Genomic DNA, 22,079 nt, shown 5'->3' with positions numbered 1-22,079 from the left:
GTCTTGGGAATTCGGGCTGCACTGGGGCAAAATATAAAGACTTTGCGGGGTGTATGGAGACTCAGCCTTAGTAATCTATCAGCTCCGAGGAGAGTGGGAAACCAAGGATATAAAGCTGTTAGAGTACCGAAAACTAGTGTTGGATCTGCTCGAAGAGTTCGACGAAGTCACCTTCCACTACGTGCCTAGAGAAGAAAATCAAATGGCTGACGCTTTAGCTACCTTGGCAGCCACATTCAAGGCTGGAGGGGAGTCTGAAATGATGCCAATTAACATGCAGTCGTATGAGTACCCAGCTCATTGTTACCAAATTGAAGAAGTGAAAGACACTAAGCCTTGGTACTACGACATTCTGCAGTATATCAAGCATCGGAGTTATCCAGAAAAAACCACCGAAAATCGAGAAGAGAACCCTTAGAAGGTTGGCAGCTGGATACGTCCTTGACAGAGAGGTTTTATACAAGAAAAGCCATAACCAAGTTCTGTTAAGGTGCGTCGATGCTGAAGAGGCAAAAATGATAGTGGAAGAAGTACATGATGGAGTTTGTGGAGCACATGCAAATGGGCATATGATGTCAAGACAAATAATGAGATGCGGATATTTTTGGTCCACACTGGAAAGCGATTGCATCAATTATGCTAGGAGATGTCATAAATGTCAGATTTATAGAGACAAGATAAATGTTCCACCCCACCGCTTCATGTAATGACGTTACCATGGCCTTTTTCTGTGTGGGGCATGGACGTTATCGGGCAAATCCATCCGAAGGCTTCGAATGGTCACCGTTTCATTCTCGTAGCAATTGACTATTTCACGAAATGGGTAGAGGCTGCGTCATACGCCAGTGTCACTCAATCCACTATTTGAAAGTTTCTGAAGAAAGAAATTATATGTCGGTATGGTCTACCTGAAAGGATTATCACCGATAACGCAACAAACTTGAACAACAAGATGATGAGTGCTGCTTGCGAACAGTTCAACATAAAACATCACAATTCCACTGCTTACAGACCAAAGATGAACGGAGCAGTAGAAGCAGCAAACAAAAATATTAAGAAGATAGTGGAGAAAACAACTGAAACTTACAAAGACTGGCATGAGAAGTTGCCTTTTGCTTTGTTCGCTTATCGAACCTCGGTACGAACTTCGACTGGGGCAACTCCATTTTCATTAGCCTATGGAATGGAAGCGGTGCTACCCATTGAAGTCAAGATTCCGTCCCTCAGGGTCTTGTCATAAGTTAAACTGGATGATGCAGAGTGGGCACAATCCAGATATGATCAGCTTAATCTGATAGATGAAAAAAGACTGAAAGCCATTCATCACGGTCAAATCTATCAGAAACGAATGATCCGAGCACATGACAAAAAGGTGCGCCCAAGAATATTCCGCGAGGGAGATCTGGTGCTAAAAAGAATTTGGCCAGTCCAGAAAGATGTCCGAGGAAAATGGACGCCAAATTGGGAAGGATCTTACGTCGTGAAAAAGGCTTTCTCCAGAGGAGCCCTCGTCATAGCTGAAATGGACGGACCTGAACTGCCACATCCCATCAACTCGGACGCAGTCAAGAAATACTTCGCTTAGGATGAAAACCCGAGAGGGCGTCTTAAGTTGAAAAAAAAAAGAAAAAAAAAAAAAAGAAAAAAGAAAAGAAAAGAAAAGGAAAGAAAAGAACGTTTAGGGTGAAAACCCGAAAGGGCGCCCTAAATTGAGAAAAGAAAAAGAGGAAAAAAGAACAAAAGAAGAGAAAATAAGGTGGGTTCAAGATGAAAACCCGCAAAGGGCGTCTTGCAACCAAGGATGAGTCCAAGTTGAAAACCCGGCAAAGGCGATTTGGATATTAATAGTGGAAACATCCCGGCACAGGAATCTTCTACAAACTCAATAAATCGGAGAAATGTCGCACTCTCCCAAACGTTGTCGCATTTTCAAAAACCCTTTGGCAAAGGCTGCATTCAAGGTCACCAAACGACTTTTCAGCTTAGAAGTGCCCACATTATCGAGATCTAAGACATTCATTTACACATCATCGTGTATTCGTTTTCTAGAATGTTTGCCATATATTATTTGTTCTTCTCCTCCTTTATGAATAAAGATCATCTTTCCTTTCGAGCATCTTGAATTAGATTTAAACCTAATGGTTTATTTATTTTTTATGAAAGATAATCGCATATTACTGTACAAAGATTCATTGAAAAGTACAGGTACCCAAAAGCCGATCAAGGCTCATGCGCATGTTTGAGATAATCACATATTTATTTTTTTTTGTCGTATTTTATTTATTTACATTTGTTTCTTTATTTATGTTATTCTCTTTCGTCTTTATTTTTTCATTTCAGTTTTGTTATCTCAATGTTGGTCATGTCGTTTGCTTTTTGTCCTTATTTTATATGTTGTTAGTTTTTTTCTTTATTTTATTTTCAATTTATTTTCGTCACCTTTATTTTTCTAACGTTTTTCCTTGATTCCGTAAGAGTACGTTTTCAAAAAACAGTTAAAGGTAAGTTTTGGATCGTTATTTTAACTTTTTAATTTAAATTTACAATTTTCTTAGTTAAGACAACTGGAAATTATGTAGTACCGAAAGGGCAGTTCAAGGGTGCTAACCCTTCCTTGACTGTAACCGACTCCCGAATCCGACACATCTTTGGTAAGACGCAGATCAGGTAAATTATAAGGTATCCGGTCAACCCATTTATTTTCAAATAAATGATCGGTGGCGACTCCAATCCGTTTAATCCAAGTCGAAGCCCAATTCCGGGAACCAACCGAAAGACGGTGAATAAATTCACACGAAGGCGTCGCTTTCACCCCCACTTAAAATAGGAATTGGAGCTCGGGTATAGAGCCTTAGATGGAAAAAAAACTTTGAAGTCTGAAATCATGAGAAAACGATTAGTCCAACTATTTACTCAAAAATATAATCAAAAGTAAGTAAAAAGGATCGAAATATTACCTTAAAATTTAAACTTACCATTTTCGTTAAAAAGACAACTGGAAATTACCTTAGCCTCTACCCATTTCGTTAAATAGTCAATTGCTACGAGAATGAAACGGTGACCATTCGAAGCCTTCGGATGGATTTGCCCGATAACGTCCATGCCCCACACAGAAAAAGGCCATGGTGACATCATTACATGAAGCGGATGGGGTGGAACATTTATCTTGTCTCCATAAATCTGACATTTATGACATCTCCTAGCATAGTTGATGCAATCGCTTTCCAGTGTGGACCAAAAATATCCGCATCTCATTATTTGTCTTGACATCATATGCCCATTTGCATGTGCTCCACAAACTCCATCATGTACTTCTTCCACTATCATTTTTGCCTCTTCAGCATCGACGCACCTTAACAGAACTTGGTTATGGCTTTTCTTGTATAAAACCTCTCTGTCAAGGACGTATCCAGCTGGCAACCTTCTAAGGGTTCTCTTCTCGATTTCGGTGGTTTTTTCTGGATAACTCCGATGCTTGATATACTGCAGAATGTCGTAGTACCAAGGCTTAGTGTCTTTCACTTCTTCAATTTGGTAACAATGAGCTGGGTACTCATACGACTGCATGTTAATTGGCATCATTTCAGACTCCCCGCCAGCCTTGAATGTGGCTGCCAAGGTAGCTAAAGCGTCAGCCATTTGATTTTCTTCTCTAGGCACGTAGTGGAAGGTGACTTCGTCGAACTCTTCGAGCAGATCCAACACTAGTTTTCGGTACTCTAACAGCTTTATATCCTTGGTTTCCCACTCTTCTCGGAGCTGATAGATTACTAAGGCTGAGTCTCCATACACCCGCAAAGTCTTTATATTTTGCCCCAGTGCAGCCCGAATTCCCAAGACACAGGCTTCATATTCTGCCATGTTATTGGTACAATCAAAGTTCAGTCTGCTGGTAAATGGGTAGTGACTCCCTTCTGGGGAGACTAGAATTGCCCCGATGCCATGTCCTAGTGCATTTGATGCCCCATCGAAGTGCATTCTCCAGGAACTGTCCGTTGAAATGCTTGCTTCCTCTAAAGATATGGCCATTAAGTCTTCGTCTGGGAAATCAAAGTCCAGCGGCTCATAGCTCTCATCAGTTCTGCTTGCCAAAAAATCAGATATGGCGCTGCCTTTTACCGCTTTTTGGCTCACGTATTCGATGTCAAATTCAGACAAAAGCATCTGCCATCGGGCTAACCTTCCGGATAGAGCAGGTACACCCATCATGTATTTTAGTGGGTCTAACTTGGAAATCAGCCAAGTGGTGTGATACAACATGTATTGTCGAAGTCTTTTTGTAGCCCATACCAGGGCACAACAAACCTTCTCAATAAGAGGATATCGGACCTCGCAATCGGTGAACTTCTTGCTTAAGTAGTAGATGGCTCTTTCCTTCTTCCCAGACTCGTCGTGTTGACCCAGGACACACCCCATGGAGCTCTCGAATATGGAGAGATACAAAAACAGAGGTTTTCCTGGGATAGGGGACATCAGGACAGGAGTGCGAGATAAGTACTCTTTTACCTTCTCAAATGCAATCTGACAATTTTTATCCCATGCTCCAGGGCTATTCTTTCGGAGGAGACGAAAGAAGGGGTCACATTTGTCGGTTAACTGAGAGATGAACCGAGCTATGTAGTTTAGTCTGCCCAGAAAACCTCGGACTTCTTTTTGGGTTCGTGGTGGAGGTAGATTTTGGATAGCCTTAACCTTATCAGGATCGACCTGTATGCCTCTCCTGCTGACTATAAAGCCTAATAGTTTTCTAGATGTTACCCCGAAGGTACATTTGCTAGGGTTTAGTCTCAGTTGGAACTTTCTCAATCTTTGGAAGAGCTTCCTTAGATTCTTGACATGTTCACTCTCGGTCTGTGCCTTGACAATCATGTCGTCGACATAAACCTCGATTTCTTTGTGCATCATGTCGTGGAACAGGGTCACCATAGCTCTCTGATATGTTGCCCCAGCATTCTTTAATCCGAAAGGCATCACTTTGTAACAGAAAGTTCCCCACATTGTGACGAAAGTGGTCTTCTCTATGTCTTCGGGATGCATCTTGATCTGATTGTACCCCGAAAAATCCATCCATGAATGAAAAGTAGGCGTTCCCGGCCGTATTGTCCACCAGAGTGTCTATGTGTGGCAGAGGAAAGTTGTCCTTGGGACTGGCCTTATTAAGGTCCGGTAATCGACACATGCGTACTTTCCCGTCCTTCTTCGGCACAGGCACTATGTTGGCCACCCACTCAGGGTATTTGGCTACCTGGAGAAAACCGGCATCAAATTGCTTCTTGACTTCTTCCTTGATCTTAAGGAGCATTTCTGGTCGTATTCTTCTCAGTTTTTGCTGCACAGGTTTGAATTCTGGTTTGATTGGCAGTTTGTGAACTACCATATCTGTGTCTAGTCCCGGCATGTCTTGATACGACCAAGCAAACACATCTCCGTACTCCTGAAGTAAGACTATCAGGTTTTTTCTTGCTTCAGTCGAAAGAGTTGTGCCGATTTTAACCTCCTTTCGATCTTCCTCAGTGCCCAAATTTAAGATTTCGATCGCCTCCTTATGTGGCAGTATTTGCTTTTCTTCTCTTTCTATCATTCTCAACAATTCGGTAGGCAAGTTGTACTCCTCTTCATTATCGCATTCATCAAATTCCCCAAGACAAATGGTTGATTTAAAATCCACCTCTGGATCAGGATCATCAGTGCCCACATTATCGTTATCTGGGAACCTGAAAGGAGGAAGATGTGTATGTGTGAGAGGATATATCCACACGTAACGGTCAAGAACTAACTTTGAGAGTAACTGGAAATGAAGTACTGGAATGAAGGAAATAGATAATGAATAAAAGAAAAATTTGTTTGCCATGGAGAAGAAAAATGCATCATTTATTAAACTTAAACAAAATATTTATTCACCCTTACAAAAGATCACCTATTGCCCCGGGTATAGGCAAATAGGGATAGTTCGAATATTACTCTGAAAGATTCTTGTAAATCACAGGTAGCTCTTCCACCGACCAACTGCTAGGCACGAACCCATGTGGCAGAAGGCATATCCCGGATCTATCTCCGTTGTTAACATCTTCTGTGGTCACGGCATTAACGTTCAAATCTTCCAGAGCCGTTTCTAACTCGGATATGGTGGTCTTAAACACATAACCACCTGACTTGAATGTTCTGAAAAGCGGCGGGAATGTCATGGGCTTCCATTGAAATTCGTTCCCAGTCAATCTGGCCAATCTTCTCTCCCGGTTCTTTTGGACCTCCTTCCTCTTTTCATGATAACTGGGCTGAAAACCGAGCCCAAATTGGTCTAATTTTGAGATAGGAAGGACAGGATTGATCATCCCTTGCAAATATTTCCCAAAACCTTTCCCGGTTCTGGCGCCTTGGCCCAGGGTTTGCTTGATCTCCATCTTTGTGCATTTGGAGAGTCGAGGTCTTGGGATTTTCTTTCCTTCCGCCACGAATGTGGCATTCACAAACTCCAAAGAGCGGAACGAACATTCTACTGCTTCCTCGTCTACTTCGATGTATGGAGCCTCCGTGGTCACGCTTGCCACGATATCTTCCTCAGCGTTGATAATTACTAAGGCCCCGTCAATGACAAATTTAACTTTCTGGTGCAACGTGGAGGGTACTGCACCTGCTTGATGAATCCATGGCCTTCCCAAAAGACAGCTATAGGACGGAATGATATCCATCACAAGGAACTCAACATCATAGGTGGCTGGTCCGATGGTCAATGGTACCTCAATCTTTCCGATTACCTCTCTTTTGGTCCCATCAAATGCTCAGACCACATTCTGACAAGCTCTCATATGAGAGGTATCTATTGGTAGCCTTTTCAATGTAATCGAAGGCATCACGTTCAGGGCTGAACCATTATCGATTAAGACACTTGGTAAAGCGTGCCCCTTACAGTAGGTAGTAATGTATAACGCCTTCGTTCGGCCTCTTCCTCCTGATGGAATCTCATCATCTGAAAACGAGATGAGATTATCAGCTTGAATATTGTTCACCAGTCGATCCATCTTGCTGACTGGTATGTCTTGTGGCACGAACGTTTGATTAAGGACATTCAACAACGCTTCTCGGTGTGCTTCTGAACTTAAAAATAGTGCTAGCATTGAAGTACGTGTAGGTAAGTTGTGGAGCTGTTCTATAATGTTGTACTCGCTGTGCTTCAAGATCTTGAGGAACTCTTTAGCTTCTTCCTCCTTTATAGGTTCATTGACGACCAGCACATCTTCTTTGAACGGCTCCAGTGGTCTCTGCCCCACTTTACTATTACCTCCTCCGGAAGTACTCACCTGACACTCGTATTTCCATGGCACTTGCCGATTGTCCTTATATTGAAAAGGCCGAGGTGCGGAGATTACCACCTTGGCTGGTGTTGTTACTGTCATGCTTGCTTTAGGGGTAATTATCAAAGGACTACCCCTACCAAATTTTCTATCTGATGATTCTCCGGTGGCACAAACATCTGCTTCCAAAGAATCTAGAATTTCTTCGTAAAACTCCAGCTCTTTCTGGTTCATCATGAGTTGGACTAACGATCTGAACTCTGGGCAATCTTGTACTTTATGTCCTTCTTCGTTGTGGTAACAACAATGGTTACCACCTTCATTTTCTGTCGTATCTGGATATGGTGCAAGAAGCCCTGCCTTCACCATTTGGCTCCATACCCAAGCCAAAGGAGATTTGATCTCTGAAATACTCGATTTAACCTTCCTTCCCCCTTCGGTAGTAACGGCATTGATTCCTGTCTCCTGATGATTGGGCAAGGGATTCTGGGCGACGTTTGGTGCTCCGGAGTTAAAAGTGATCCAATTCTTGTTACGCATTCGTTGCACAAGTCTCTTGAATGCGAGACAACTTTCAATCGAATGCCCCTGCACACCGCCATGGTATTCGCAGTGGGCGCTCTCGTCATACCATTTCGGGTAAGGGGGATTTATTGGATTCAGAGGATAAGGTGACACTGCATGAGTGTCGAAGAGCTGTTGGTATAATTCTTTATACGTCATGGGAATGGGATCAAACTGCTCCCTTTCCCTTTCTCTTCTTGGTTCCCTCTGGTTCTGTCTAGAAGTACCGGATGGTACAACTGCTGTGGAATTTGAACTTGAGATCGTAACCCCCTTGTTGACGTTGTAGGTGTTCACATTGTTGATCTCTCGCTCCTTGTTTTTGATGGGAGACTTTTTACTGGAGTCTCCTCCCTCAATCTTTCCTTGTTTAATGGCCAACTCGATAATTTCGCCGGCCATGACTAAATCTGAAAAACTCCCCGACGTGATTGCTACCAAATGCCCGAAGTAAGGTGCCTTCAAGGTCTGTACAAACAGCTTTCTTGTTTCCTTTTCATCCAAGGGTGGATGAACTTGCACAGATAAATCCCTCCATCTCTGTGCGTACTGTCGGAAACTCTCATTGTGTTTCTTCTCTAGGCTTTGTAACATGACCCGGTCTGGTCTCATATCGTTGATATGCTTATACTGCTCCAAGAAAGACTTGGCTAAGTCTTTCCACGTCTTGATATGAGTTCAGCTAAGCTGGATGTACCACCGAATAGCTGAACCGGACAGGCTCTCTTGAAAACAATGGATCAGGAGTTGGTCATTCCCGCTATATCCTGTCATCTTTCGACAGAACATAGTAATATGGGCTGAAGGGCAACTGTTCCCGTCGAACTTCTCAAACTCAGGAACTTTAAACTTTGGTGGAAGCACCAAGTCTGGAACTAGGCTCAGCTCCATTGCGTCCACTCCATAATAATCATGATCTCCCTGGACCATCTTTATTTGATCTTTTAATATTTTTATCTTTTTTTAGCTTTATCTTCCTCGTCAAAGTCTGGGACATGATAATCATCCGGATGATCATCAGGGATGATTGTAGAAGTTTGTATCTTCACAGCAGGTGCAACTTTCGCTTTGGTAGCGAATGAGTCCCCGGGTAGTGCTGCTTTCCCTTTAGTAGCAGATGCCCCCGGTAATATTCCGGTGAGAGAACCACTTGCGGGGTTGGTGGTATGGCCACCCCCTCGGAAGAGATGCCCCCTGATGCACTAGCTTGCTGTAGACCGAATGAGTCCCCGGGTAGTGCTGCTTTCCCTTTAGTAGCAGATGCGTCCCCGGGTAAATTCCGGGTGAGAGAACCACTTGCGGGTTGGTGGTATGGCCACCCCCTCGGAAGAGATGCCCCCTGATGCACTAGCTTGCTGTAGACCTGACAACTTGGCTACGATTTGGTCGACCAAGGACTCCTGATTTTTCTTGATGGACAAGAGTACTTTCACTGTTCTGAGCCTCTTATCTTCTAGTTCCTTTTGAAGTTGCCATGTGCTCTTCGATTTTCTCCATTCTGGCTTTCCATTTGTCTCTTTTTTGCTCGAGTATTGTGCGGGTGATTGTATCTGATGCTTGTGGTGGTAAGCTCGGTGTCTGAGACATGTTCTGTTAGTTAATACGAAGTAAAAACATGGAAAAACATAAAATAAACAGACATGAAATATAAAATGCAAGAAATGCAATGCATGATGTATGCAATTGGAGGCATGATCCGAAAAGTGTTCATTATTATAATAACCCTTGTTCAGACAAAATGTCTTATCTTTTAAGACATAAAAACAGATTAAGGTACATTCGGACTAAGTCCTCTAGACCCGAAAGCTTCCAGTAGGTTGACAAGTCTTCTGCCTTCCTCTGTCATGGTAGAAGCCTTGTCGAACCACACCAGCTTCCCTTGCTAGGCCGTGAAGATGACGGGCTGCTTTTTGCACTTGATCCAGGAAATCTCGGATGGTTGCGTCTCGGCCCTCACCCTTCGCTGTGCTTGTTCCCAACGGAACGCCATTGTAATCCTCCGTCGAAGGGCACCATCTGAAGCTCGTTTGCTTGCCTCTTGAACCCATCTACAATAGCTTCTAACTCAGCTTGTCTTGCCATCTTTCTCATGTCGTTTTTCTAAGTTAGCTATCCGAACTCTCAAGCGCTGGTTCTGATATTGACTATCTGCCAAGCGTCTTTGGGCAGTCTTCATCTGTTCCCTCAAGCTTTCTCATCAGGCCCCTCAAACTTCCTTTCAGGCTATGAGCTTCGTCTTTCCAGTATTCAGAGGTTACTTTCAACTTGGAGTTATCCTTGACCTTATCTTGATACCCCTTTCTCAAGTCTTCGAGCTCAAAACGGACTCTTTTTTGTTCTTTTTCCAATTTTCTGCCCGATATTTCTGAGAGTCAGCATCAAGCTTCCACTGATAACGTTCAGCTTCAGTTCCTTTATCCTTTGCTTCAGCTCTATTCACGGCTTCAAACTCGGTCTTGGCTATCTCGAGTTCAGAAGGGACATGCATGAGATGTTCTTCCATGGTCCGGGTGTCATCACAGTCTGGCACAGGGATGTTGTCATTCTTTCTTAATTCGCCACTCCACATAATCCGGGAGTGAGCATGCTTCTGGCAGCTACAACATCCATCCGGAATACTTTCCTCCACGAATCGGCTGCTTTTGATCATCTTCTTATAACTGTCGCCGTGATACTCAAACTCTGACCTAGCCAACCCGCATGTTGCTGGGACAAACGTGCTCCGTACTGTCTAAGTGCTAATAGCGGAGCACCCGACTGCTCCCCAAAGTCCAAGTAAGGTCACAGTATCGGAGTCATCACATCGAAAAAGAACATCATGAGGAATAACCAAGGGGCTCTCCAGACGATATCTCGGTCTTGAAGATGCGTAAAGACCTTCATCCATTTTTCTTTCGAAGCGCCTTCATGCCATTTTAAGGTAATAAATTCACCTAGAGGTGAATAGGTGGTGCTGAAACGGCGGTAGGCAACCCCGTCAGTCTTCCAGAAGTGGCTGTGAATCCAGACTTGAAGGAGCTGAATGCACCCGGTGAATCTTCCCCGCCAGTTCTTCGGCAATGGTTGAGCGATCGAAGGTCTCGGCCAAAATGGCTGGTGCTGGGTTAACTCGTTTAGAAAGTTGCTCAAATAGTTCTACCACGGCAGCGTCAATGCACCCCAAAGCCTTCGGAAATATGATCAAACCGTACGACCCAGTGCAAAAGGTCTATAGTCTTCCACATAAGGGTGGTTTTTCATTAGTTGCTTTATATGGATCCACTCGATTCCTTCCCGCTACCTTTGTGCCGGAGTCGATCAGTCACCACTTTTCATCAACCCCTGCAATCTTGGCCAGTCCGTTCTTGAAGGGCTGACTCTTGATATGTTTAATATATGCCCTTTCTAGTTTGATGCTTTCGCAGTGCAGTAGAGTAGTATACTCTTCGATAGTAGGCACCATGTCTTCCTGGTTAAAGGTGAAACAACTATCAGGGTTCCAGAATTGATTAATGCTCGGAGTAAGGCTCATCAGTCTTGACATGGAGCAAAAGGGCGATATCACCATATCGTTGGCTGAATTTCTGCTTTCTGTCATTCTTCCAACTGTCCCAAATGTTTCGCAGCTCTTGGACATTATTCTGTTTCAGGCTGACAGCGGCATAACTAACCAGTTCTGACACATAGTTTCCCTGAAGGCTGTCTCCTTCTCTTTCTGAGCCTTCTCGGACCATAGTCGTGCCTCAGCGTTTTCAATCTCTTGTATTACAACACCTTTGTCCATTAATTCGAATTATTTTGTGTATAACAAACGCTTTTAGGGATCAATAGCCTCTTGTAATGATGCAAATGCTAGAAAACACAAAGGCAAAAACGTTAGTAAAATAAAAATACAAATAAAAAAAAATGACGGAAGGAAAAAGCGCAACAAAAACATGGTTAGGGTAAAAATATCCTAAGTTTTGGAACGTGGTTTCGGGGTAGGCTCTAATTCTTCATGGTCTCCCGGTTTAGGTTTTAAAAAAACGGTACCCGAGTTCTCCTTGTCGGTGCCCCCTTGGGCTTGCCAGACCCTTAGTCCTAAACCCATCACAGGCTTGTATGGACTAAGTTAAACTCGAGGGGACACATTCCCTTATGCCGCACGGTGAATAATTCACACGAAGACATAAGATATATGAATCCCGAAGGCTATTGCTAGGCCGCACGGTGATAAATTCACACAAAGGCATCGCTTTCACCCCCACTTAAAATAGGAATTGGAGCTCGGGTATAGAGCCTTAGATGGAAAAAACTTTGAAGTCTGAAATCATGAGAAAACGATTAGTCCAACTATTTACTCAAAATATAATCAAAGTAAGTAAAAGGATCGAAATATTACCTTAAAATTTAAACTTACCATTTTCGTTAAAAAGACAACTGGAAATTACCTTAGCCTGACTCACTTACGTCCCCAGCGGAGTCGCCAAGCTGTCGTAACCGTCTTTCGGTTGGTTCCCGGAATTGGGCTTCGACTTGGATTAAACGGATTGGAGTCGCCACCGATCATTTATTTGAAAATAAATGGGTTGACTGGATAGCTTATAATTTACCTGATCTGCGTCTTACCAAAGATGTGTCGGATTCGGGAGTCGGTTACAGTCAAGGAAGGGTTAGCACCCTTGAACTGCCCTTTCGGTACTACATAATTTCCAGTTGTCTTAACTAAGAAAATTGTAAATTTAAATTAAAAGTTAAAAATAACGATCCAAAACTTACCTTTAACTGTTTTTGAAAACGTACTCTTACGGAATCAAGGAAAAACGTTAGAAAAATAAAGGTGACGAAAATAAATTGAAAATAAATAAAGAAAAAAAACTAACAACATATAAAATAAGGACAAAAAGCAAACGACATGACCAACATTGAGATAACAAAACTGAAATGAAAAAATAAAGACGAAAGAGAATAACATAATAAAGAAACAAATGTAAATAAATAAATACGACAAAAAAAAATTAAATAACAAGAAATAACATAAAATAAAAGTAAAATAAATCGAGGGAAAGAAGATAAAAAAAACATATATATATATATTTATATAAATATTAACTTGTAAAAACAATACAATATATACATGCATATAGATATATATAATAAATAAATAAAATAAATAATAAAATACTAATCACACATATATGTAAAAATAAAAAAAACTAATAATACTATAAAATATAAATAAAAAAATTAGAATTAAAATCCCAAAAAGGACTAAATTAAAAGAAAATCTTAATTTAGGGTCGAAATCAAAAGGAAATCAGATTTAAGAATCGGATTTGGGGACTAAAATAGAAGTTATGGAAACAGTAGGGTCAAAAGGCGCAGTTTACCCCCTTTCAAAAAACACGCGGGTATAGGCTGTTGCGGGTCGGGTCACGCGGGTCTTCGTGGGCCGAGTATATAACTTAAAATTTTTAAGAAAACTTCATTTGTTCTCTCCTCATCAGCCGAACCCCCCCCCCATTTTCTTATTTTCTCTGATTTGTTCATCAAACTGATGAACATGATGAGCAGCCCAGAATCCGACCACCCTTGCTCCGCCTCGCCGCCGCCGTTGAACGGCGACGGCCGCCATTCATCGGCGGCAAATCAAAAAAACATTTCATTTTTTTAAGAGCTTTCCCTTCCCCACTTTGAATTTCCGAATAGTTTTTTAGGAAAACAAGCCTTCGGGTGTAGATCGAAGATCGAAAGTTCAAAGATCCACCCCTCTGTCATCGGCCAAAACGTTTTTCTTTGGGGTTTTCAAGCACAAAAATGCAAGTAACTACGCATGCAAGTAACCAAGAACGAACAAATAAGGTAAAAAACGCTACCTTTATTTCCTTTCAAACGTTGTACAAAGAGGCTTGTTTCTCTATATTTGCTGTAGATTTGTGGTGTTGTGTACAAGTCGTGTCCTCCCCCCTGATATCGTTGATTACATGGGTATTTATACACATAATAATGCTATCTCTAGTTCCGAATTTTCAGAGGTTTGTTTGGACTAAAACACTTGTTATTTGCTATTTTGGTGTCCTAAACATCCACGATGGTGGTCTGTTGCCGAGAAGCATGGGATAGAGGCGTGTATGGCGAAGACTCGTGGGGGCTGTTGATCGAGGAATTTGGTCGTGGGACCTTTGGAAGGTTGGGGCTGCGGCGCTCAGTCAGGAGACAAAGAGAGGAGGAACTAGGGTTTCCAAACCCTAGTTCAACGGTTCAATTTGGACCCGGTTCAGACGGAAATACAAGCAGACCGGTTCAAGTGCTTCACTTCGGGCCATTGTTGGGCCACGTGTTACTAGTCACTGCTGGGCTACCGATCTGATGTAAACATTATTGTATATAATATATAACAATATTAATTGGTCAAAATTTGGTGTCTTCAACATGATTATAAAGTATTTCACAATCTAGATAGGATCAGAGATAAACAAGTCTAAAGTCTATGCTTTGCAAACTATTTAATCAACCAATGGCTTGATAGAGTAAAAAACAGCCACATAATTCTACTAAAAACAGTTGTCTGATTCATCAAGAAAATGCACATAAAAAACATACCTTTGATTGAAAGTTGATATCTTTCTCAAATTTCCTCAAGGAAGACAGACAAATAACATTCATCTTTTTGTTCTTGTTGAATCCACCACAAACACCAGCAGGAAAGAAGTTAGAGGCTTTGAAAGAAACTCGTACAGGTTGAATACAAGGGAGGGATGAAATCGCCATTGAAACTTCAAATTTAAAATGGCGATATTCCAGTTACGTCTATATCAAGCTGAAAATAAAAATGAGAAGCCAACATTACTAAAAAAACCTAATATCCAGAAGAATGTTATTAATTTAATTTAGTGAAAACGAGTCAGAGTTTCATATAAATGCAAAAATGAGAAAAAAAACAAGACATTGTTTGAACCGCTACAAGAAGGAAATCAAGCTGTAGCTGAGATCGAAAAGAAGGCAAAACACTTTATAGTTTATATTGCTTCAAGTGAACGAGCCATATGGGAAGCAATCAAAATTGTTAACTGCCAGGTAACCAGATAGAAAACCACTTTAAGAACACAGAGAAAAGAATAGGGTCTAAAATGCTAACAAGTAACAAAACCAAAATAAGGGAAGCCGTTCTTGTATAGGGATGAAAAAGCAATGCAGTTTCTTCACAAATTTAAATCTTGTGAAGTTGCAAATCCCGAACTCGCAACAAATCCTTAACTTGAAAATAACACAAGGCCATTCTCAATTATAGGAACTAAATACAATCTGTCTATATATACTTTCATAAAATCTTCGACTAACCTTCGTATCACAGATTAATTGTGCACCAACTCAATCAATGAAACTAAAACAAAACACACAAAGCATAAAAACCCAACCAAGTGTTTTAATTGCTACTAGATTTTGAAGCATATCATCTATATCAGTGAATAAAATCATTTTCTAAAAAGAATATGCTTTCTAGAAAGATGTAGTTTAAGCTCTAATAATAATTATTAACAAAATATTAATCACCAAATTAAAAAATCATAATTTAAATTGCTAAATTCAAGCTAGGGGGAAAATCATATTTTACATCGAATATAGCAGCAACGAAACCAATCCGAAAAACAAATGCAGAAATTTACAGGTACCCAAAACTTCAAATAAATATTAAGCCTAGAGGATAATGGAAATAGAGGGACCCCTTCAAATTCTTATCTTAATATGAAACCCATGAATGGAACCTACGAATGTTTAATTAGAACGCCAGACCAATTCGAAGAAACAAAAATGCATAAAAATATAGAGAATGGGGATCGAAGCTAACCGTCGTCACTCGATACTCCTGAGCTAAGCCTCGAGGCAAATTGAAAATGGCGAAAAGGAAGGCGACAAGGCAAAGTCGTAATAGTTTACTTCACTGTGAGTAATTCCTTGGGTAAATTACATTAGAAACTTAACCATCACTTTTATTTTTTTTGGTCACCCTATTATTTAATTTTAAAATCATGTTTTAGTTTTATTTTAGTCATCCTTACTAAAAAAAATTAATGATGATAATGCATCACAATAAGATAATTCTATGTCACTATTGAAAAATGAAAAAAAATATTACATTAATTGTTATGTTAAGTTTTTAACAGTGGATGATCAAAATAAAACTAAAACATAACGTTAGGTATGATTTTAAAAAAATAATTGGTGACCAAAATGAAATAAATATAATAATTGAGTACTAAGCGTGTAATTTACCCTTATTTCTTTAGGGTAACTTGAAGTTATTAACTGTTTGATTCGATTTTATTTTAATTACTAAATTAGAATTGTATTAATTAAATTATTAAAATTTTAATTTAACTTCAATTAAGTTTATTAAAAAAATTATTGACGTGATTATAACATGCGTTCATCTTGAGAAAGGATGACAGACCGATATTCTATTATAAGATATGCCAAGGAATTGATGATAATGATTAATGAATTATAGTAAGTCAAAATAGTTAAAAGTTTGATCAATAGGGTTGGTTCAAGTGGTAAGTAATTTTGATTTCGTTTAAGTATGGTCTCAAGTTCGAGTTTTTGTGTATACAGAAAATCCATGTTGAGAAACTCACCTACCAAAACCAGATGAATTTATAAAGGTTTTAAAAGAGTTAAATTACCTTGGATGATGAATTTGTAAAAGTTAGAGTTTAATTTGTAGTAAAGAGATTGAACCTTGAAAATTACTAAAGTACAGGGACTAATGGATGTAACATCGTAAATCCACCCCATTATATATATGTTAGCTTAAAATGTCATATTGGATCATCAAAACGACCATTATATTATACAATTTCATGTTAATATAATAAGTAACTTTTGTCAAACGTTTATATAAAATTAGAACTCCCTAATAATTTGATATAATTTTAAATAAATAAAAGGGTAAGTTACGTATTTAGTACATAAACTATTAATTTTTGTCCATTTTGGTATCTATGCTTTTAAATTCTTTAAAACCATACCTAAAATTTATTTTTTGTTTTATCTTAGAATCCTTGTTCAAAATTTAACGTTATGTTTTGAAAAAACTGATAGTTTAGGAACTAAAAGTGTTAAGTTTTTAATAGTGGGGGTACTAAAATGAAACAAAAGCTAAACACTAAATATGATTTTGAAAAATTAAAAATTTAAATACTAAAACGAACCAAAACTGATAGTTTAAATACTAAATACGTAAAACCCTAAATAAAATAATAAATACAGAGCTACGATCTAAAATATAAGCAAGGATTTTATAAATATATATACCGTCTAAAGTGATTTAATATTATAATTTGATACATAGTTATTGAAATTTGTGCGAGAAAAATTGATTTTTTCATTGTCTTTTTTGTGGAAAATTAAGTAACAAATATAAAGGAAAGAACAAGTGCTTTTCTTGGGGTGCTTTACATATGTGTGTCTGCAACACAAGCAAGCAATTATTATATGAAGAGACGAGCCAAGATGTGTGGGTTTAATTGATAAATATTTCTATAAATTCTTGCCTACTTGCTCTAGCGATTTCATATGTATTTCTGAACGTCCTTGTTCGTTTTCTCACGATGATGAGAAACCGAGGTCTCATCTTCCCATCACTATCATCCCCGATTTCGATCGCGGTAACCTTGTTCCCAGAAGCCGAAAGTCTTTCATCGAATATGGTGATTTCGAAGAATCGATACTCAACCCATGAGGTGCACGCTTTGAGACCAACAACCACACTTGTGAAGCAATGAATGCAATGAGCGAGCATTAAAACTTATTAAACGATTCAGTGGTAAAGGAGAGTATTGTTCTCCTTAGAAGTTCTCAGTTCAAGCAGTTGCATTTACAGAGAGTATTGTCAATGAATGAAAAAGATTCTAAACATATACTCTATTATAGTCATCTTAAATTATTTAAAAGATGAATATCAATTTAATTATTTATAGCCAAAATCAACAACGAATGAGATTTATAAAAACATAATGATTGTGTAATTATATTGAAGGAGGTTGGGGAGGAGTTTTCTTCGAATAATTGCTCCCCAGCATTTTCTAGCTGTGTTGGTGTCTTTAAAAATATTTGTTGGGAGGGTTGAAAAGGACGTTGTTGTTGACAAACATATATTTTAATGATTGATTTGGTGATTTTCTAGCATATTATAGATATTGGAAACATATATATATATCGTATGGAATTCACGGTTTAATAGATTTGAATTTTAGTGATCAACCATAAGTTGGTACTTTATTTATATATATATATATATATATATATATATATATATATTATTAATTTATGATGATTACAAGTGGTAGTATATATTCTAAAGATTTCAATTATTTAACAATGAATATTCAAATATTCTACGATCTTTAGTGTTATAATTCAGGACCTCTAGGAATAACAATCATCCCTTAAACTATCAAAATAGCTTCGTTTGTGTCGTTTATTTTATATCTAGAAAAGAAAACATGTATTGTATCTATTGTCGTTTCATTAAAAACTAATATAACGAGTGCATACCAATAATATTCATGATCTTATCATTTTAAAATCATAAATATCTAAATAAAACTAAGTTCATTAATATGAAAATCGGTCACTATTATATTTTTAATAATATATTAAATAAAAGTAGGGTTTTACCCTTTATTCTCTCAGCAGTGTGGTTTTCTATTAGGGTTTTGCCCTTCATTCTCTTCTTGCCCCTTGTTTTTGTACAGTGACTTTGGATTTGGTTTGCAATGATCGTGGTGATGGGTGATCTAAATCAACATCTGGAGGGCCTCCAACTAGAGGATGAGGAAGAAGCGATTCTTATGTTGGATAGTGCGAGTAAGGGGTCAATTGTTTCCTTTGATTTATGCTTGGTGGGATCTTTTCTAACTTCGAGCAATATCAATTTCCAAGCCATGTGCAAGATGATGGCAAATGTTTGACATCCGGTTGGTGGTATCTCTATAACACAATTGGAGGGTGGGCGTTACTTGTTTTATATTTATCATACAATAGATATCGATCGTATTATCAACGATGGTCCTTGGTATTTTAATGTGCACTTATTGGTTATGCACAAACTTGTGGATGGGGAAGACCCGATGGTAGTCCCGTTTAACTTGGTGGATTTTTGGATCAGTATAATTGATTTACGAATGAGGTTCGCTTGTGAAATAGTCGTGATGCAGTTGGGGAATTTCATAGGAAAATTTCTTGCTTATGATTCTAAGGTTCTATCCCTCGACTATAGAGGGTTCATTCGTGTTCGGATTAAGGTTGATGTCGGTTACCCTTTGAAGAGACGCAAAAAGCTGGCACTCTTGAATGACATCCAAGTGTATGCAAATTTTCAATATGAAAAATTGCGTTTATTTTGCTTAATGTATGGAAAGTTAGGGCACGGGGAGGGGTTCTGTCCTCTCCGAGTCTTACAAGATAAAAAGGAGTGAACTTTCTAGTATGATGTCTCCCTACGAGCTCCCTCACGCTAGAGAGGGTTATCCAAGAGTCCTTGGCTATGAGAAGACCCTACTGATGGGGTTCTTAATCCTGGAGGAACGAGCGATGGGGAGGTGAACAACACAGGGGGAAGATCTGCCCCTCCCTACCTATTGGTGGATTCGAATCTGACTTCATCAGGTCCTGATATTGATATGGTAGTTGATGAGGAAGAAAATCCCATGGTGAAATAGGATGGTGCGAAACGCCCGCAACATGCTCCAGTCAACGTGATAGCGATTGAGAAAACTACAACACATGCTGCAATGAAACTCATTAGCAAGAATGTATGAGGCTCAGGGAGCCTCGGGAAGTTCCATGGTGAAATAGGATGGTGCGAAACGCCCGCAACATGCTCCAGTCAACGTGATAGCGATTGAGAAAACTACAACACATGCTGCAATGAAACTCATTAGCAAGAATGTATGAGGCTCAGGGAGCCTCGGGAAGTTCGTTCTCTCTTGCACATGTTGCAAGATGCAAGTCCTTCTGTGGTTTTCCTCATGGAGAAAAAACTACAGAGTTCGAAGATGGTGCAAGTTCTTTAGAGATGTGGTTTTCAGAATGCATTGATGTGGATTCTGTTGGCAGTAGCGGTAGTATTTGTTTAGCGTGGAAAATTTTTAATCGGGTCACGTTTTAATCGTATTCTCTGTCCCATATTGATGTGTTTATTTATGATGGTTTGTAAGGGAGGTGTACAAGTTTTTACGGGGCTCCTGAGGAGAATAGGCGAATGATTTCTTGGAATCTTTTACGATAGTTAAATGTGATGAATCATGCTTTGAGATTTTGATATACTAAAAGTAAATAAGTTTAAAGAAATTTTAAGATTATTTTTAATTCGGTTTTTAAACTTATATTCAATTCAACCATTCGAATATAAAAACTATTTCCAAAGTTAAAAACTTCATAATTACTTCTTACTATTTTTAAAAATTCAAGTCATATATTGGAAATAATTTTCAAACATTTTACAAAGGGTTCGGATTTTAATCGAGTCAAAAATCATATTTTAATCATAAAGTATCGATACTGCAAGAACAATACCAATATTAGTGTGTAAAAATACACTAAATTACCGATAATAGTACCGATACTTCTATTACGTTTTTTACAAACACGATTCCAGTAGGCTATTTTCGTATCCATACTCTATTAGTATAGATACAAGTATCGGTACTCTAGGTGGAGTACCGATACTCCACTCTCACCAATGGCTAGATTTTTGTATTTAATACATGCTTTATCGATACTCCAAGCCCGAGTATCGGCACTCAAGACGTCTAGGCAGCATTTATTGCGGGAAAATTCTTCCCAACAACTCTATTAACTTCCACAACAACCCAAACGACTAGAATTGAATGAAGAGGTATAAAACAAGATTCCAAGTCATATGTGAAGACAAGAAATCATAGAGAAAGCCAAAGCAATCAAATTGAGCCAAAAATCAAGTCAACATTCTTCAATATTCTTTTTGTTTTCAAAGAACACTTTTGTACTCATTTTTATCATTTGTTGAGTGTTCTTATTTGTTCTTGAATTGTGCAAACACATCCTAGTGAGGTTTTCTAAGTTTGCTATTTCTAATTTCTTCTTAGGAAGGGTTGTACACCTGAGACTTTAGGGTATAAGTCTAAGTGTGTTGTAAGGTTACACCTTCTCTTAAAAGGTTTGAACAAATTAGTGAATTTGTTGAAATCCTTAGTGTAGAAGCTAAGGTAGTGGATGTAAACTTCATTGAGGAAGTTGAACCACTCTAAAATTGTTTGTTTCCAATTTTTCATTTTCTTGCAAAAAGCTTCCATCAATTTTTATTTGCCAATTCACCTACTCTTAGCTATTTTATTGGTTCGATTGACTCAACAATTAGTATAAGAGCTAATATCATTAGAAGGCTTAAAATCCTCTTGAGAAGATCCTTGGAAGAAGTCTATCAATTCATCTACAATGGCCACTCCATCTGCTTCCGGTATTTTTGGTGAGTCTCAATTTATTTTGAAGCCTCCATATTTCAATGGTGCTAATTACTCTTATTAGAAGAATAGAATGATGTTATTCATTCAAGCTACGGAATATTTGGTGTGGGATGTCATCACCGACGGAGCTTCAATACATTCCAAGAAGCAAGGAGAGCTTATTGTTCCAAAGGTCAAGTCGGAATGGACCGAGATGGAAGACTCATCCAACTCAATGCAAAGGCCATGCACATCATATTTTGTGCACTTGGCCTCAATGAATATAGTAGGGTGCCTTCTTGCTCAAATGCAAAAGAGATTTGGGATAATCTTGAAGTCACACATGAGGGTACAACTCAATTGAAGAAGTCCAAGATACATCATCAACTATTTAAGGAACTTTATAAAAATCTATCCAAATGAAGAAGTTGTAAGAAAGATTCTTGCATCATTACCTTCATCTTTGAAAGGCCAAACAACCGCTATTGAAGAAGCCAAATATTTAGAGTCGTACACCCTAGATGAACATATCGAATCTTTACTCACTCACGAAGTGAAACTTCAAAAGAAGAAGAAAGAAGGTGGAGAAAAAGAAAGTTGGGATTGCTCTCAAGTCAACCAAGGAAGAGAGTGATTCTAGTGAAGATAAAGATGAAGAAATCACAATGTTTGCCAAAAGATTTAAAAGATTCATGAGGTCCTACAAAGGAAGAAGATTTCAAAGAAATGAGGGCTTCAAGAATAAATCAAGAAGAAATATCCCTTCATTTTCTATAAG

At 39.0% G+C, this 22,079-nt stretch overlaps 1 pseudogene; it reads right to left on the bottom strand.

Moving 5' to 3' along the window:
• Positions 1 to 15,715, bottom strand: part of LOC120158670 — a 31,466-nt pseudogene extending 15,751 nt beyond the window's left edge.
• Positions 15,716 to 22,079: the final 6,364 nt, after the last annotated feature.

This window comes from Hibiscus syriacus, unplaced genomic scaffold (genome assembly GCF_006381635.1).
Source record: "Hibiscus syriacus cultivar Baekdansim isolate YM2019G1 unplaced genomic scaffold, ASM638163v2 tig00111330_pilon, whole genome shotgun sequence".
In the NCBI taxonomy this organism is placed as follows: domain Eukaryota; kingdom Viridiplantae; phylum Streptophyta; class Magnoliopsida; order Malvales; family Malvaceae; genus Hibiscus; species Hibiscus syriacus.
The sequence above is the reverse complement of the archived record's forward strand: the minus strand, read 5'-3'. Positions and strand labels throughout refer to the sequence as shown.